This window comes from Sinohyriopsis cumingii, unplaced genomic scaffold, assembly GCF_028554795.1.
Source record: "Sinohyriopsis cumingii isolate HCF-2022 unplaced genomic scaffold, ASM2855479v2 utg002156l, whole genome shotgun sequence".
NCBI lineage: Eukaryota > Metazoa > Mollusca > Bivalvia > Unionida > Unionidae > Sinohyriopsis > Sinohyriopsis cumingii.
Genome location: NW_028316142.1, coordinates 628,953 through 649,851, shown reverse-complemented (window position 1 = coordinate 649,851; position 20,899 = coordinate 628,953).

The following is a 20,899-nucleotide window of genomic DNA, read 5'->3' as shown; positions in this document are numbered from 1 at the left end:
CAGAAGATGAGCTCGTGTATCCCGTTGGTGTGCACACATGGGCGAGGTCGGACAGGCACGATGGACCAGAGTCCGACAGCAAAACACAGCACAGGGAACAAATCCTGTGTCTGACTCCGGATCCAATAGACAGCCAGCGTAGGGCACATAGAAGCGGAGAGGGGTGCTTCGACCGCGGCACTCCAAGTATGATCCGAGCAGCCGTGTTCTAAACTCCTTGAAGCTTCTGGAGCAGACACCGAGATGAACCAGCCAGAACTGAGCTACAATAGCCCAGCTCTGAAAGCACCAACGAACACACAAGTGCCCCAGCGGCACAAACCGAAAGACACATGCAAACTGAGCCGATGCGTCCCAGCCCAAGACACTAAGCCCCGCACATGTCCACGACACGCTGGTGCAACGCGAGAGCACTGCACAGAGCAACAACCAGGTCCCGCACGGAGTGTGCGAACCCAATGCAGGCGCCGCTGACACCTACCGTTTGAGTCAAAGGACGTGAATGAGAAAGTCCCTGTGCTGCGACCAGAACGGCCTCAGCCCCATCATCACCCATCTGCAGCCTGCCACATGCCACCCATGACCCCACACCAGAAATGCACCTCCCTACACACTGGATTGCAGCATCAACTCCAATTGGGCTGCCAGACCTACACACTTGGGTGCCATCAGCGCACAACCGGCGAGACACCGGACGACGATCCACGACACCCGACAGCGACTGAGTGTACAGAATGAAGAGAACAGGTCCAAGAACAGACCCCCGCGGAACACCTCAACACAGATCAACTGGATTGGAGTCCACTCCACCCGCAGACACAATTTGTGTCCCGCTGACCAAGCAGGACCCGAACCACAGTAAGGCTGCAACATGACTGCATGATCAAGATTTTGCTGTCGTCCAGATGCCGATGGACCACAACCTGACCTTATAAATAATCTCTCTCTCAGTTTTGCTTGTTGTTTCATTTTGTCACTATGTGATTCCTTGTGTTTCTCTATTGCATTTGTCCTGTTCTGTCTTCCCAGAAAATGAATGTCTCTGGTATTCCAAATAGTTTGCGAATTATAGATTTGTGTGCCAGTCGCTGTTGTGACTACGACGATTGTGTAATATTTAAAGCTCTTACTTGCAGACTTACTTGTGATCCTGCCATAATGCATCTATCACACCTGTGTTTCCTTACGTACTGATTCAAAAATGATTTACTGTAATCATGTAATCCTACTATATTTTGTTTTCGTATACTTTCCAGGATACCAATATTATTGCAGCTGTTACAATCGTGGTTGTGTAAAGGGCTGAAGACAGCTAAACCTCATCACGTCAATTCAATGAGCTTCTATAAAGCACACATATAACCGTAGTTGTCAGGCAACAAACATTTCTTGAAAGGGATATTACTCAAAGATTGTCGAATCAACTACACCTTCAACCCTTTTTCCATAACATAATAATGTTTGGTATTTTTTTGATCGTATAAAATATAGCGAAAGAGAAATATACATTTTCTTTGACATGTTCTTAGTTTGAAATCACAATGCTAGTTTCACAACACGTCACAAAAAGACAATTTCCTTCTACTTTCACTTTCTCTCGTTTTTATAAATTCTTCAATGACATGATTTTTCCCTCGTCTTAGCCTTCTAATCGTGGCCAGGATTTCCTGTCTTTATTGTCGGAGTTTTGTTTGTCCACTTTTTCTTAGGGCATTCGGAAAATCAACGTCCTTCCCCTGACAATTATAGCAAGTGTCTTGACCTCTTCTATCCTTTCTTTCCTTTGCTTTCACATTTGTGGGCATTCTGGGTCCCAATGTCATTTTTCCGGGCAGGTGTAGCAAGTCCCTACATTTATATTCCTCTCGAGGACTGGTCCGTTTATTCTCTGAAGATATTTCGTATGACTCTCCTTAAGGCCCTGATCAGAAGGGTGAGCTGGGTTTACTCTTCTGTCTTAATTGTTGGAGGGCTGAGTAAATACATGCATACTCTTAGGGTAATCACTAGACATATCTATGAAATTAAATTTTGCAGTGGAGATTAAAACAATAAGCGCTCTATTTCAATGAGACAGAGTAAGAAAATAAGAGGCAACATGTTAACACAAGTTGAAGTGTTTGCTCAAATCCATGCTAGAGATATCGAAGATAACATTAGCGAGTCTGAATAAAGACGCTCAACGTCTACCCAGATACTAGTAGAGTCTATCCCAAAGGAAACTCGTACAGTAGCTCACAAAGAGTATTACCAAATTAGAGACGCAAAGATGCACATCCAGAAAATTTAGAACCAAAGCTCATACTTTCACATTGGAATTTAAATAGTTCAAATATGAAGGATTCATCACTGATTTATGGCATTCTTTGTTAGAGACACCGCAGAAACGATACCAGCCAAAGAAGACTATCGCTTGAGGCTTTCCATTCATCACGAAAGTTTTACATTCAGCAGAACTGACACCATCCAAAGGCATGGACACTTTCAACACGTTCAGCAATCTAACGACCTGTTTCGAACCACCGATGGAAAAGCTACACTTTATATGACCCACGTTTCCCCACCGAAAGGATGTGAGATACATAGAAAATAGATACACGTTAAAAGTGCCTTTTAAATTGGTTCGTGTACCTCTGGCATGATTTCCTAGAAGGAAAATACATTCATATATATATATATATATATATATATATATATATATATATATATATATATATATATATATATATATATATATATATATATATATATATATATATATATATATATATATATATATATATATATATATATATATATATATATATATATATATATATATATATATATATTACCGTCAAAAACATTCGATGCCATTACCAATTTGACCAGATTTATTCGATCCGGATACTACTGTAACATATGTTACCAATAGTTTCCCGATCGGGAGACACATCCATTGCGGAGAGAGTTGTCACTGTTGCTTAGCGCCTAAACCCCGCAGTTCCGAAGGGAAAAAAGAGTTGAGTGTTCTTCCAAACTCAAGCTCACCTTTGTTAATCCTACTTTCAACGAACAACATCGCATAACACAAGGTCAACAGAAGAAAGAAAAACGTGCTTTCCAGTTACTTATGATAATCTCATTCTTAACATCAACGCCAAGGAACACACTTCTTCTGGAAGGAAACGATGCCCTATTTGTCCACAAACATTGGAAACTAGATTTTACACCTAAAATACAACTTTCAACTGGATTAACAACAAAAATGAAAAGTAGAAAAGGACAAAAGTATATTTCATGATTTGTATTTGGACAGCTTTGCAAGAGCTCGCGATTGATTCCTAATGTCTGCGTCACTCATCGTTATCGTTGTTCCAACTGAGCAAAATTATATGAGGACATAAAACACATTTCGAGACACATCATGGAGCGAAGAGTGCCATAGCAATGATACGGTGATACCTGTTCTGCAGATTTATTCTATAATTATTATAAATTTTAATCATAACTGAAATTTTTATATTTTTTCATCACTGTGATTGGGGCCCCTATTAAGATTTTAAGAGCTTAAATATTACATGGTACCCATTAATACATGCTTACGTATGTTGTTCACAGAAAATGATGATCTTGAGAATAAGACCTCTGATGTCCCAGTTTGTTTCCGGTTAAACAGATCTGAAAGGAGGGTACTCACAAGATTTAAGTTATTTCCCATTGTGTGGGTTAGATCGTTGCTACTAAACAAGATGTTTTTCTTATTTCTTCCATTTTCACGGCATAATTACGTCTGTAGACCAGCTTTGTGTTGTATATGGGCATTAATTGACAGGAAAAATATTAGTTTGCATTATTCAGTGTAAATAGAAAGTGCTCGTTAGACTACAATGCCTTTATTTAAAGGAGTTCTGTTGGACACGTTTTGACACGTCATCATTGAGGAAGGACCAGTACATTTAGCAATCTTAACTTTATACTGCACATTCGTTTGGACAATAATATCATGTTTTGGATTCAGTTTATAATAGTGTAAGATCCTTTTAAATACGTTATTTTATAAATTGATAATTAAATCGTTTGTTATGTGTTACAAAATGTTTGTTTTCTTTTCTATGTTATTAAGTTTATTACCATAGAGTCGTAACATATATCTTGTTATCTCTGGATACGATAGGACGATAACTTCTGAAATATTTTTCAGACGAAAGCATCGAAAGCCCCATGGTCACCATGAACAGAACGAAACTCATCTACAAAAGGTACGACAAATTCAATTTAAAGGTTTCGTAAGCTATTTTGACGTTCATTTGAACTGAATGACTCTAACGTTTGGAATAACATAAATGTCCAAAGGGTATTTTCCACACTCTTTCAATACCGAAGCTGAATTTACAGCCTGTCCCCCTCCATCTACCTCATGGTCACTATTACGATATGTACACAAACAACGAGGAACTTTCTACAATTGGTACCCCTCACACGTTTGCATCACCTTTGACGTTCCGGAAGAAATGTCATAGGATTGTCTATATGATGTGTGCATTTTAAGCCGATGTTGTGGAAAATTCTGCCAAGTATTCTTTTAGCACCAAGGTATCGATCCTTGCAAGGAAGAATCGTCAATTGCCCAATTCTTTTACTGTAACTAATGTATGCACTAAAACACACTAGCCATCATAATCACTCGAACTTTGCAGTTCATCAGCCGTCGATGCTTTGCGTTGTTTGTATCATTTGTGCGAAAGGGAAAATAGATTTGAATCTATTTTAATGGATAGATATGATTTGGAAGATTCCAAGGTAGTATGTACATTTGATTTAGGATTATTTCACGGATGCAAAACCTAATATCTTCACCGAAACATGTAACGTCAGTTCTTAGAGTATATCATATACTAACGGCGCCTGCTGTTTAAACAAAAAGGATGCCGCGTGGTAATAATGTCGGAACACGAGCACAATCGACACTTCAAACCGTAGTTCAGACGCCTTTGCGGAAACTTTGGACGCGATGAACGTCTAACCTATATGATTATGCGACGCGTTATTTGGAGGACAAAATAATGCCACACGCTTGCTCTACGGTGCAGATAAATCGCAAAGAGACGAAATAAAATATATCGAAGTTTGTTTGTATTATCCTTGAGTGTGCAAATATTGACGATTTATTATGGGACACCCCCATATTATGTTAAAACACATCGACTTGGAACATATTAGTCCCTACGTAGGCTTGATCAAATGCAAAGTCTTTTCCATCCCACTCACTTGTACAACCCCGTCTTCCGAAAACATGGCCAAGAAAAATTGATGTTTTCTTTTTTCCTACCTTTGCCAAAATCTGTCAGCAAGCCAAACCTTATTATCATACGCTGGAAGAACTCGCTTTAATATAAACTTTGGATGGCGTGGAGTTGTTTCATGCTCCGGATCTCTATCACTAACATCTTAATAGTGTGAGCCTAGCGAGACTGCAATTAATACCATTTACTTTAGTTGCTTGGTATCACTCGGCCGGATTCGAATTCGTAATCACCGAGGCAGACTCTATAACCACTAGGCCACCGGGGCGGAAGACGAAGAACCGGAGTTTGTACATGACGACAAGTTTGGTAATGCCATTATTGCAGCCTTTGTGTAGAGCTCCGGTGGCCTAGTGGTTAGCCAATGCTCGCTTAAAATTGTACGAAGCAGTATCACTTGTAGGAGATTGATTACAGTACTTTGACACAGACAAATGCATCTACATTCCTTCATAGCTTTGACCTAGACATTGAAAGGGACTGTTTAGGTTCATCCACCTAACATAACTCCTAAGAAAAGATTTAGAGTTTTACTAGTGCCGGTCTAAAACATTACAGTTACAAATTCCGAGACGGACAGGGAGAAATGCATGTAACTACAAAGTCAACAGACTGACAACAAACTATCGATCGTGTCAAGTTGTGAACTTTGACGTGATGAATGAGGCTCTACGGTTCGGATAGGATCAGCAATATTGCATGACTGTCATAGAACCGCACAAAATATTACGGTTGCAAAACCACCAAATTGTCCGTCGCACTTTAGAAATTTTCTTTCGACTGTATATCGGAAAGTAGTGTGGCTTCCAGACAACAATATTTTACAAATGGAAGCATAAAGACTTGACTTACCTGGAACATGCTATATGATCTCTGTCAATATCTTCATTTGATGAAGCCCAATATATAATCTCATCTTTATTAATACTCTACACGAGAACGTTTGTTGTTTGCTTTGAAGATAATATAACGAACTTACAAAGAGTTTGTCAAGTTACAAGCGAAACGCAAACAACAATTCAATCATTTCAGATAGAGCTATTTTATGACTGGTACCTGAGTGCTAGTGCTATAAGAGATTTGATTCTTAGACAAATTTCAAATGGGCAGACACTGACTTTATGCTAGGAATTCTACTAACAAAGTGACAATGGCACACATACTTCAAGAATATACACCAAACTTGTAGATTAGAATAACACAATTATTTGTAAGAAGGTTTCTCTTCGAGTAAAGACATTTCGCAACGCGCAGTGTGGAACTTAGTGACTGATCTGATCTTTACCACCCAAAAGCGATTGACAAATGTACACCACTTACCTATAAAAAAGACTTTTATATAACTAACGACATCAGAAGTTGCCTGACATGGATAGAAAAACGTACCATATCATGACCTTCATCTGTAATGTTGGAACTTAATCCATGAAAACAAGTCAATGACAGCATTCAGACCATGGAATACTATCAATATCTTTAACAAAATTTGCTTCCAATGCGTTTGGAACGCCATGTCGTATATGTGTTAGTGACTACATTTCTGGGAGTTCGTTTTTCAGCTGATTCGTTTACTAACAGTGTCTGCAAATACATCATGGCCACTGCTTCCACTTTAAATGTACAGACTCTTTTCTGTACGATTTCTAATCGATACTACTCCAGCTCTGAATGACGGAAATATTTGTGTCGCTTTATCGACTAGTCATGTTTACCAAGACGTGTCGGTAGCTTGTGAAGTACACACACACACTTGAAAGATTTATGCGACTATAACCGTTTGGCTTCGATGCTTAGGCACACGAAGTGGCTAACTATGCTGAAGACTTTTGTAAATGATCCAATAAAATTTGTAGCCTAAAACCAAAGTCAATGTGATATTCACATCCAAGTTGCAATCGGGGGCAGAAGAAGACCACGACATATAGAAACACAAAGTAACAGAAAGCACGACATTCCACATCTAAATGAATGCAAAATCATTCTTGGAGGAAAACTTAGAAACTTTAAATGGTTTAAAAACTTAAACAAATTTTGAGCGTGTACCTAGAAATTCCTCGCCCACACACTGATCGACACATTGATCAACAAAGCTGTTCACTGACTTTGATATAATCTTTTCTCTTGATTTGGATTTGTATTTTATCGACGTACGTAACCATTTCGATCTTATTTAGGCTAGTACTCAATGTGTAGTTGTGACTTTGAGCACCCAAGAAACGTGCTTGCAAACGATCAAATCTCATGTGTTATTCTCAGATATATAAACACCTCAGCTGTGGCTATGTCTTCATCTTCCTCCCCTACATCTGCTCTCAACGTCATTGACGGAACTTAGATCTTCAAAGATGGGAGTCACTGTATCTTCGCCATCTTAGTAACATTGTGATTGCTAGGACTTGTTGTGTTACAAAGAGTGGCACTGGGTTCATGGTCTACTTCAAGAAAGTCAATGAGAATCCATTGTCCAACACTTCTTGTCATCTTCGGTGACATTGCAGACGAAGAAGAAATCAAGCCTTAATTTACAAGCAATGGACAGCATCGTAACGCCAGTATAATTTACATTACACAAAATTTATTTCATCAAAGTAAAGCACATCGTGCCATCAGTCTCAATGATTATTATGCGGTCTTGTTTAAAAGTCCCAGAAACAAATATGAAGTGCAAGTGTTAGCCAAAAAGTTATGAACTCCTTGGCTGACACATGCGTAAGACGACGATACCACTCAGGCACCTCATGCATAGTTACTTGTCGATTTCAAACCCACCACTCCTGAGTATTTGAGATGTTGTACCCATTTGTGTCACCAGTGGTGCGAAGAAGAAGGACGCGTTATTTACACATACCCATCGGCGTGATAAAAGCTTCAAAACTTCAGCTCCTTCTTGTCTGTCTCACAGTCGTAGATATGGCTCCATTTCACTGCAGTCTCCAAGCAAAGTTCATTCGTTCACGAACTGGATCAGTCCGGAACAAAATGTACAGCCAGTATGAAAGACACTCACAGCATGTCAGTCACTTCATGGAATCATCCACATCCCTCATCGAACCAAACACTTTTTGAAAAACGTAAAGTGGTTGTGTCATTACTAATACATCACACAATTGATACTCAAGCAACAACCTAAATCATTTTGGAACCTGTCTGTAGCGTTACTCTTGACTCTGTCTTCATTCGTTCCCAAGGCACCAAAAAAAGGAAAGAGAGCGTGACTCCCTCCTCGTTTAGCCAAATATTTGTGTGTGGTGTCGGAGCTGACTAAATAATACAACCTTGCGAACATAACACTTTCAAACAAAAGAAAAGAATCATCGATACTGTATTTGAATGGTTTTTTTTTAAAGATCTTAAAAGGAACCGTACAATTGTCCAAGCCCAAGAAGGAAGAACGCTTAGGAAATCATCGGAACGTTTTACGCCAAATTGCCAAAAGTAGGTACTTTGATGAAAATTGTTGTTCATTTGTAAAGATGGATTGCTGTGGCACTTTTAGGAGGCAGCATAAGAAGATAATAAGAAACCTTTTCCGCAAAGGTCTGATTCGATAAATTGGAATTCAATCGTTGGTACGAACAAGGGGAAAATTATTTACGTACGAAGCCTAATCTGAGATGACACAGTTACAACAAAATTTACAATCGTTGATGGATCGCACGGATTTCTCAGGAACAGAAAAATAGCAACCGTATGGCCAAAATTTGCCACGTCTTAAACTTTCTCACCTGAGGGCTTCAAGTCGATATGAAACGCCAACTATCTCTAGTAACCAAGATAGACGCAGTAACAATGTCGCAAGATGAAGAAGAGGACACATGATACATATTTCAAACTCCGCCTGCTCCCATCCACACTCTGGTGGCACAAGCTTCATTGTTGAACCCTTCCACCACTTGACAACGAGAAGAAATTAAACCTTGGGTCAAAAAGACGATATCTACCCATGAGTGGCAAAATAATGCTATGAAAAGTAACCCATTACAATAACCATTATCGGCTCAGACACCGAAGTGACTGTTTGAACTATTTTTGTTTGAACGTCCCCTTTTGATCCAAGAAAGATGAACTGTAAACAATGGTAGATTGAATTCGCATTTCGAAAAACCCAAATCCACTTCGGACAGTGGTCATTTTCCTAACTGGACCAACGATCTGTTTCATTTATTTTCATCAATGCATGGCAGTCATCCTCCCGTCTACAAATTGGACGACATGAAAGGTGAAGTGTTAAAAAGAAATGTTTACTTTTTAGAGATACATGGATTGACCAAAGAGACGACAACGTGAACGATATCGAAATCGTTCTTAATCAAAAAACAGGTAAGGTAAGCAAACTCGGAATAGAAGTAGGGATAGTGCGCTGCTAAGAATATTATTCGATTTTCCATTCTTCGATAGCTGCTTTGCAAGTCATCGACTATAAAAATGTACTTACCAAGAGGATGATAAATACAGTAGTGACCCCACCACCTCACATTTCCTTTCTTCAAGATCTACAAAAGAATCCCCTTTGGGTGTGATACAGAGAACATGTGCCCAATCTTTGTGTTAAAGTATGTCACCATCGCCAAATTGAGTTTGAGACAAGGGGACAATCAATTATGAACCATTACACCCAGCAGTTGTACCGGTTATTTTCATTCCAGTCCTTCCTTTAAATATTCTACGGACAGTAATAACGGTAGCCCCGTGAACAATACCATTTTCGACAACAACAAGATTAACTTCATTTTCTGGAACATTTGCAAACTTCTTTATATATCGAGTGAAATGTCAGAAAGTAGAACCATCGAATTATGAATATCCAATTTTTTTAATCTTATTCCCAGTGACAGTTGGATGGATGTGTCTCCCAACAATACCTTATAATGTTGCGGTTTAAATAACCCAGCTTATACACTTGGATCACGAAGCGCATTGTAATGTCGCTTTGGTGAAAATAATTCATCACACACAAACCTGAAAACTGACCAAATTGAAAACACTTTCGTAGTGGAAATCCTCAACTAATAGATGCAAGAACTGCTTGACAAAATCGACCTCTGGTTTAAAAATTCCAACTGACATCATCAGCGAACCCTCAAGTGACTACCTATAGAATTCGATTTCCTGTGGGCTGTTATTTTAATTTTTAACATCGATTGACCAGTTGAGCGCATCTCTGGAGAAAACGATCAAATCAGTACCGAACGAGTACTATGCAATGTATTTCGGTTTGGAAATATATTAAATGATGACAAAACCTTGATCATTGTTCTTTGTCCTGAGTTGTATTCTTTTTTGGGTGGAATTCCTACCGTGGCTCTATAGAGTAACATCCGTACCCACTTGCGTTTCATTAAGTATTTTAAATACCATGTGCAATTGAAAGAAGGAATGAATGTAATATTTATAAATGCCGGGGTGGTGGGGTTGATATATATATATATATATATATATATATATATATATATATATATATATATATATATATATATATATATATATATATATATATATATATATATATATATATATATATATATATATATATATATATATATATATATCCATTCGATCCAGCATCAAACACAATTTTGTTCCCTGTGCTATGTTTCACTGTCGGATTCTAATCCAACAAAAATTATCCCACCTCACCCATGTGTAAACACTAGCACGATACTTACGCTCCTCTTCTCACAATCGTATACTAATAATTTCCACTATGAAAACAAAGTCATATGGACAGCGTTCTTTTGCATAGCAGGGCCCAGCATCGTGGAAAGAATTGCCCACTGAACTTAGACACAAAGACACAGTGATCACATTCAAGAGGGAACTCAATCCTCACTTATTTTGACTGTAAGAACAAACTTAAAAACCTAATAATGTTTCCTACTTTAAATATTCTCAGCATGTTTTTTTTTATAAATGTTTTCTCATTTCATGGTGTTTGTTTTTGTAATCATATTATTATATGGCTTTTAATTTTATATGTGTTCGTCTAATGTTGTAAAGCGCTAATAGCTTCTAATGATTAGGCGCTATACAAAGTCCTCATTATTATCGTTATTATTTTGCGTACGCTGTTTCTATTATATATGCCATGAGACTGATACATCGTACATACAATACATATATTTTATTAATATCGCATTCAAATACATATATTTGCCCTTTGAATGGAGTTAAGATTTAATACAGACAGCTGTGCAATGACCGGGTGAATTAACTGAATAAACATCCTCCTAGTGTGTCCGCTACTAAAATGTAGTTCTTTGACTTTTGTGGCTATTCACAATCACCTTTGCATATTAATAAGTAGATTGTATCCTTATTTCAGTTTATATTTCTCTTCACAATGCTTAAATCAATATAATACACACCTATGAATTAAACGTGAGAGATGGCTTTAGTGGAGAAAGTAGAGACACTTGGCTAGATACGCCATTCACGTAACGGCGCATGGAAATTAATGTGAAATAAAAACTAAGCTAAGTGAGGAACTAACATGAAAGGATAGAGAGAGAGAGAGAGAGAGAGAGAGAGAGAGAGAGAGAGAGAGAGAGAGAGAGAGAGAGAGAAGAGAGAGAGAGTGAGAGAGACGTACCGAGAAATTTGCCCTATAATGTCGACAGGGGTTGCAACTATCATTGATTAAATAAACACTACAGATAAATCCAGAGAAAATTGTGCGCACAGCATTACGACGAACTATATTCTTGTAGGTTACTTGGTGTAAGTTTAATTTCATGCTTTTCATCCAATCCAAATTCCTTTTCTTTCTCTCTCATTCCATATTTGTGCATACTTGTTTCCTTATGATGAGAGGGGAGGGGTAAACAGAAAACAGAAAGGATTGATATGAAATGGTGTACCAAATCAAATTCATTTAGAGAACGGCGATTTTTGACACTTTTTATCATTAGTTTCATACGTCACTCATGATTAATAAGTGCGCATTAATGTGCCATAGGAGAGATCACTGTTTGATATGCCATCAGTATAGTATAGGTATATCAATTTGCTTTGTACCTACACATAAATGCCATGTTAGTTTTAATGTATATGGGTAATTCTTTGTAGATTATCAAGAAATTCAACCGGCACCACTGCCTTCACCGAGCTATCCCTCGCTAAATTTGAACGATGACTTTAAAAAGAGGGAGAATGATGAATTGGAGAGTTTCACAAGATCAGAAAAAGGCAGAACAAGCATATGCGATTCAACCACAGCAAGAAGAGGAAAGGAGAACACGAGAAAATAAAAGAGAACATAACACAGAGGCCAAAAGAATGACATTAAAATCAATATTGTGTATACAATAGGACCTTTCGGCAGAGTTAAGAAGTCTGACATATATTTATCAGTCATCTTTAACTCTACCCAAGAGAAAGAGATCTTCATGGGCCATGCACTCCAACCCAATCATCACTACTACAGAGATGCCATCAGCATCAGTGACTGTCACAGCACCAAAAGAACAGGAGAAAAAGTAAGACTTCGTCATGGTTGGGACTTCAGGCATTTAAAACTAATGAAATCAATCCCATGAGTTTGCCAAGAACTATCGCTTTGAGAGTGCACTCACATCTCTAGACAAGATATTCTAATCAAAGACTGCTAAATCAATTAAACCATTCAACCCCTTTATCCCATAATGGAATGTTGAGCGTATGTGTTCATTCACAGTATACAAAATTATGATAAAGAAACATTTAGGTTTTCTTGGTTTTTGTTATATTCTCATTTATAAAGTCACAATTAATTTTTTTAACACATCACAGAAGTTAATTTTCTCCTACTTTCACTCTCTCTTTTTAAATGTCTTCTCTGGCAGTGTGTATTACTTTTCTTCGCCTTCTTTTTGTGGTCTGGATTGTTTTCTTTTTTTGACGGGAAAGTGTTCTTCGTTTTCGAAAATCCTTTTCTCTTCTTCCTCTTGCTTCTTTTGTTTGCTCTTCTTTCTTAGGGCACTCGGAAGATCAATGTCCTTTCTCCTGCCAATGATAGCATGTAGCTTGACTTCTGTCTCTCTGTTCCCCCAGTTTTCTTTCCTTTGACGTTGTGGCCTTTCTGAATCCCTTTTGTCCATTCTCCTGACATACATCGCAAGTACCTTCACATGTATCGCTCAACGAGGAGCGGTCTGTCGTCTTCCGTGAAGATTACTTTGGTTTGACTCTCCTCAAAGGCCTGCCCAGATGGGTATCATGTGTTTACTCTGCCATCGTATCTGTTTGATGGCTGAATGCTCTTTTGGGTAATATACGAGCCCAATATAGGCATGGTCCCGCTGTGTGTAATACCTAGTCAAGTGAACCAATCGCAACATTTTAGTGAGAAATCATAATAAACTAAGAGGCAACGACCAGAAGTGTCGCCTCACACATAAGATGAGGTGCCTGCTCATATCCATAAGCGATTTCGAAGACATCGGGAGTGAGCATGAATCAAAACCCTTCAACGTCTACCCAAATACCAAGCGAGTCTACCCCAAACGAATATCGGTTTGTAGCTTCCCAAAAAGCATTATCACATTCGGGAGACACAAAAGCGCTGATCCAGAAAATGTATAACCACGGCTTACACCTACCTACACGGTGGACTTTAAAGAGTTCAAGTTTGAAGTGCCGCCCCAGAAAAGATGTTTTATCAGTGGGCTTCCTTGTTAGAGACCCTGAAACTACGATGCCAAGTCAAAGAAAAAATTGTTTCAGACCTTCCATTCATCACGAGAGGTTGAAATCGCCCGTCCTGATCTAGTTAACACCCCTGCATAACTGACACTCTCCATTCAAATTCAACACATTCAGCAATCCAACGACGTGTTTCTCACCACCAATTGAAAAGCTACATTTTACATGGCCTACCTTTCCCCACCGATAGGGAGCGGGTGACATAGACAAGTATTATCAGTAGACCACATTCGCAACACCAAATGCAGCATTATCCAAATTAGAAATTCATATCACGAAATATTTTTTGTTTGCCAAAGCCATCATCATGGGTCGAACATATATACACAACAACGAAGACGCAAAATGGAAAATAACCTGCGAAAGCAGTCAGCAGTCTGAAGGAGCATAACAACAAAAAGAATCAGAATTGCATTTTACAACTGGAAGGCATATCGAAAAGAGACCGCGTGTAACATTTCTGAAACGCAAACACGTCAGGGCTTTTGTCTCTATCTTACACGTCAAAAGTGGTTCGTTGATGTCAGGCATTTCTTCGGCCTGATTTCCCAGACGAAAAATGCATTCAAATATATCGTCATCAAGATCATTTCGATGCCATTACCACTTCGACCAGATTCTTGAACACGGATAATACTCCAAGAAATATGACCAAGTGTTTGCCAATCGGGAATGACACATTCTTTGCATTGCGAGATATGTCAATGTTGCTTATCTCCTATACCTGCAGTTCCGAAAGATAAAATCCAGTATATTGTTTTTTCTTCCAAGCATAAATTTGTCAGCCCTACTTGCTAGGAACAGCATATTATGACACGAGGTCATGAGTGTGCCAATAATTATGATTATGTTCTCCCTATGGAAATCTCATTCGCACTAATAACGCCAAGTCAGGCCTTGGTCCAGAAAGGAAATGATACCATATTTGTCAACAAATCATCAATTTTGAACATAGATATTACAACCAAAATTACAAGGAATAACTGTAGTAAGACACTAATGACGAAAAGTAGAAAAATACACAAGTTAATGTTATGTTTTTAATATCGAATGTTTTAGAAGAGAGCGGCATTCACATCCCTAATTTCTGCTTGCTCATCTTTTCGATGTCCCTATACAATACAATTGGAGGACGTGAAACAATCTATCCAGGACCCACCACTCTTTTCGATTTTCTCTAATGGATGACAGATCCTATCGATAAAGAATTGGGCTAAAGAGGATAGTCAACGCTACGCAGACTACCATCATTATGTTAAGTATATCTGTATTTTTTCGACGTTTTAATCATAACTGAACGTTGTTTAATCAGTTCGCATGACTGAAAATTCTAGTTGCTGTCTACAGTTAGAGTTGGTGTTCGTAACTAGGGCCTCTCTTAAGATATTAAGAGAGTAAATATTACATTGTATATATAAACAGATTATTACGTATGTTGTTGTCAGTAATGATAATCTTAACAAGAAGACCTGTGATGTCTCAAGTAGTTTCCGATTGGACAAGTCTAAAAGGATTTTACTTAGAAGATTTAAGGTATTTCCCATTGGGTGGATTATATCATGTGAACTTTTTACGACCTTGGGGATAATTCCTTTCTCGCCTATAGTAGTGGAAATTATTGTTTTGCCTTTTAATGTTTATGTACGTCGTTGATGTTGATCAAAATATTACTTTACTGCCAGTTATATATATATATATATATATATATATATATATATATATATATATATATATATATATATATATATATATATATATATATATATATATATATATATATCTGTGTGTGTATGTTTGTGTGTGTAGTATGTATATACCACGAGATGTGTACATTTTTCTTTGGAAGGAAACGAGGCTTGTCGAGTTTCATTTAATGAATCATTTATACAAGAAGTGGTACATCACTGGTACATCTTATATTATATACATATATTTTATGTATATCACATACAAGCACACACATTTGCACCTTGAATGGAGTTACGATATGCTCTTGGTAACTGTGAATTGACCGAGTGAATGAACTCATCACATCCCTGCTAGTGTGCCCGATACAAGTTATAGTTCTACGCTTTTTCTTGTTATTCATAATCATATATACAAATTGATAAGTTGAGTGTTATCCTTTTTGAGTTTCTATTTGAATTCACATTTATTAAATCAATATAAGACACCCTAATGGATTAAGAATGAAGCATGCATTTTATGAAGAAAGTAGGGCACTACAAACACGGTTAGCCTCTTGTACGGTGAACCTGAACTGTCAGGCATTCACGTACTGGCGTATGGAAATTAGCGTGGAAAAGAAACTAAGCGAAATGACCAACCAGCAAGAGGTAATTAAAATATTGTATATATAGACAGTGCATCTACATCATTATTCTGATTTAATGAAAATTTCTAAAGACTATAAACTTCTCCCTCTCTCTCAGTGTCGTCACTAGGGTTGGCGTCATCCAGGTCGGTAACTCATAGTGTCTCCCCATGGATCTCCTTCCTGTACAACAATTCAAAACTTGTATAGACATCCATTTTGGTGTCACTCCCTCTGATGGTGTCACCAGATGCGGCTACATCATGTTGGTTTGAGAGGATTAACGTTAGTACGTACGAAGATTTCACGATGGGCTTGGCTTTATTGATGATTTTATCTACTTTGGGGTTGTCTGGATGGTAGGTTGAGATAACAGGAATACTATCCGCCATTTTCTAATTTACATATTTTAGTAGGTCATCGCGGTTTGTTTAACTAGCCTTTGGGTTGCCTCCGCAATCAAGTCGTTGTCGTAGCCTCGGTAAATTAAATATTTAGATAGCTCTTCAGACTTTGTTTAGGAATATTTCATTGTGCAATCGTCAGACGTACTAAAATTAATCCTCCAGAACAAACCGGTAGACGCCTACCAGAGACAAAATAACACAAGGACATACTAGTCACTATATGACGAAAACTGACCGATACCCAACAACGCTGAAGTGCCGAGTACCCAATTTTGTACTATACAGCAACTCACTCTTGCTGTCCAAGACTATACTGAGCTATTTTTTATGCAACACCCTGTGTTAATATTCAAATAGCCTTTGGAGTGACTAAAAATGAGCACTTACTATGGAACATTCTGTTTTGAATGACCAGCACGAAAAAGTATATACTATCCAACACCACATACAAAGTATACAAAATATTATTTTACTGCCAGCACCAAGGTATCTAGGTTCAACATCTCAAACGTCCTACGCCGCAGTCGGAGTGATCACAATTAGTCATCTTCTATTTAAAACAATCCCATCAGTTTCTGCTGAAAACATCGTTCAAGCAGCTAACAGCCGATCATCTACATTCCAATTCCTGATAACTAACACGCCTTTGGATAGACCAGTTTCTACTTATCTACATCAACAGATAACACTTACCAATATGTTGATTATAATTAGTTTATTATCTTTTGTGCAAATGAACTAGATTTTTTCACATTAATTCTTGATGCTGCACACAAACTATGGCTTTTTAGACTGGGATTGAATTCTCATTCAAAGAATATTAATTGAGTGTTGGAAATAGCCGTAAATTAGTCTATATTTCCAACATTCAAAAAATGATTTGTCACAAAATGTTTGTTTCATCATAATTAGTTACTCTTAAAATCATATTGTGAAATACTCTAAACATATGGCTTTAAAAACTGGACATAAAGTTACATAACGTATTAATTGCTCATTTTGTCCTCGTTAAAAGAATACACATTAAACATATAGATATATTGACAAACTGGCAAACAGATTTATAGACATATATTTTAGAGATATACAGGCAGATAGAAGCCCACACATACATTATACATATATAATGTATGTGTGTGTGTACGTAAGTAAGACATTTTCAAAAATAATAAAGTCGGTAAAAGCCAGAATACATCAATCAAAAAATGTCTTGTTGTACACATACGACATTATATATATTTTTATATATGGGAAACAAAACAACAAATGGGTATTTAGCATTCAAAAGGCTTCGGTGCAAGGGATTCAATTGCAACTTGATTGTCCTACGTAAAAATCACTGTATTTTACCTTCAAAAGCTAAAACAGTTGAGTCATCTGTAATTTCGAAAATTATACTATGAAGCTACATATTTGCATCAATATAAATTGTACATCGCGAATGCAATTATATGTGTACATTCTGGTCGACATTATCTCACTTTTTTTACAGTATAAAAAAAGGTCTCTTTCTAAAATTTATAGGTACAATAAACGCCCCAAGTGTTATTACTGTCACAAATTAAGGTACTTTTGCCGTCATTATCTTCACAGCTATTGTTCGGTTTAGGTGCTACCATGGTTCGGTCAGACAACCAACCGCACGTGCATGAGTCGTCCCCATGAGCCACTCCTTTCGATATATCCTTCGCTGAAGCAGTCTTAGCGTGGGCATTTTTGCATGTCTTTTTGGCATTATCAAATGATAATACGGTATCTTCGGTAGGTGCAGGAACAAATTGAAATAGTTTTGCTGTAAAAGTCAAAGTAGAATCCGGTCAAGTTATTCTCAGTGTTAAAAGGTACTGCATCTATATGATGAGATTTTTAAATCTGATCACTATCACATGTGTATGTGTATCGGAATGATCATAACTGGTCACAGAAAATTAATTCAATTCGTAATACTATTAATTTACCAAATTACTATACTTTATAGTAAGAGTTGCAAAATGCGATCACATTATTTTCCCAATATGTAACGTTTTAAACGATGAAAATTATACACTTCTCAGTTTGATTGTGAGAAAATATCTTAGGTAGGTTCCGCTATCAAAATTCTGTCTGGACAAATCTCCGGTAGTACCTACGTTACAACGGTGACAAAATGAAAACCATGTGAGGTTCAAAACTACCTCTTCAGAAAATATATCCCTATTGCAATTGCTATAAAAAACGCTCTATGAAAGCTTAGTCGATTCTTTTAACTATTTTGAAGATATCGAGAAACCTTGCTTCACTTATGACAAATTTACATTTACTCTGTAACGTACCACAATATCTACTATATTATATTTGCTTTGCATTTTTTCAAAAGTATTGCTAAGTCATTTAATGTGCTGTTACACAATTGGCAGGAGTTTTCTTCCTTCCATTATAGAGGAACGTTTGGCTACTGTTTAGGTTAACGGTGTCCTTGTACAATAAATGCCATAGAGGATGCAGGACAATCTTAAATCCCATTGCTCCTTCTTTAAGAACGTTAGTTTTTAGCATCACTGAGTCTCCCAGAAATCCATTTCTGCATCAAAGATATCTCAAGTTTAAACTTTTGTCAATTATCACATTAAAAAGTTTCCCCAATCAATTGCGACATTCATTAAAGATAAGGCAATTATTTTGTGAAAATAGGTACAAATTAGAGAGGAAAATAGGAAAACTAATTATCATAACTTAATCTCAAAGTTACAGAAGATATCTTGCACAATAGAGAGTGATTATGGTCTGTCTGACTTTACATTCTTGATGTACCCCGTTTGACAAAATAAGTAACAATATAATTATAGAAAGACTTTCTTTAAAATCTTTACTTGTTTTCATGCCTAATCTTTACTAACTAAAATCATACCTATTAATAAATCCTTTTATAGATCATCACATTGATCATATCAATTGAAAACTAAATCATTTAAAATGATTGTTTCAAAATCCCTGCTTTGATCATTCCATTAAGGAATGACACCACTGATCTATATCAGTTACTGAACTTTGTACGCATCAGTAAGGCATTTGTTATAGTTTAGTTTATGAAAGGTAGAAAGAAGGGTGACATAAATTCAATCATAATTACTTTACGTTTTCACTAAATATTATAGTCCCGTATTTATCATCATTGTTCTTGTCACACACAAATCCAACGCTATATCATCATGTTATAATGGTGCCAGAAGTAAGGTTCCGATTAAGCAAAAGCACACCATAATTTGACATAGGCCTTGATGGTCTTTGTCTTAGATTTAGCTATTTCAGGTTGTGACCTTCTTGACCAAGAGGGTAATATACGTTATGGAGTGGGAGTGGATATCTCCATAGAATTATGGTTTGTGAGTTATTCCCACCAATATAGGTTTCACATAGTAGTGAACTTAAGATGTATGATCTTAACAGAAACATCATTCATGTCGTTGTCACTTAAGGATGGGAAAGCAGTTTGATTTGAGGCGGAACTATCTTTTGAACCTTGCGCAGGACGATCATAGTGCTACGAAGAACGATTGGAGACTAAAAGAGACGAATATAGAATTTGAAAAGTTCGAGATAGAATGACAGTACAGGAGCGAACGCATTTTCAGAAGGAGAATGCATATTCAAAGCAGGAAGCTGCTAGGAGAAAAGCTCGCATTATAAAACTAAACCAAGATGAATGTCTGAAGCGTAAGAGAATTGTCCAAAGACTAACGGTTGCGAATAACGACACTACGTTATACTTTTCCGCCATGGGATACGATTCCGCGGTGTGTGCGCTCTAATCCGTCGCGATGGTCTTCAGTTGAATAGCATTTGCGTTTTTCCAGAGACGATAGTACTTCCAGCTTCCGTACCACCAAAAGGCGAAAGGGGACCATCATGATATACGTGTATAATGTTAAAGCTGTCTAGGGATGAGAGAATAATTCCTTATAAATTATTGTGCATTTTAGAATATTTAGACGATTTGGTTGCACTCCCGTTCAGAGAATAAAAATCAGGACGCTGAATCACAAAGTGTCTACATTCTCATTGACTGCTTAATAGTTGGAAATGTTGAGGGCTCCAGACTAATAAATATGCAAGATTGTTGTTGCTCAGACGAAAACGTGGAAACAATCACTCCTCAGATTAAACGTTCCAGAACCCGTGATCTAAATCTCAATTGAAGAGTCTTATATGGGAGCCAAACCAAGATGCGAAGTTGA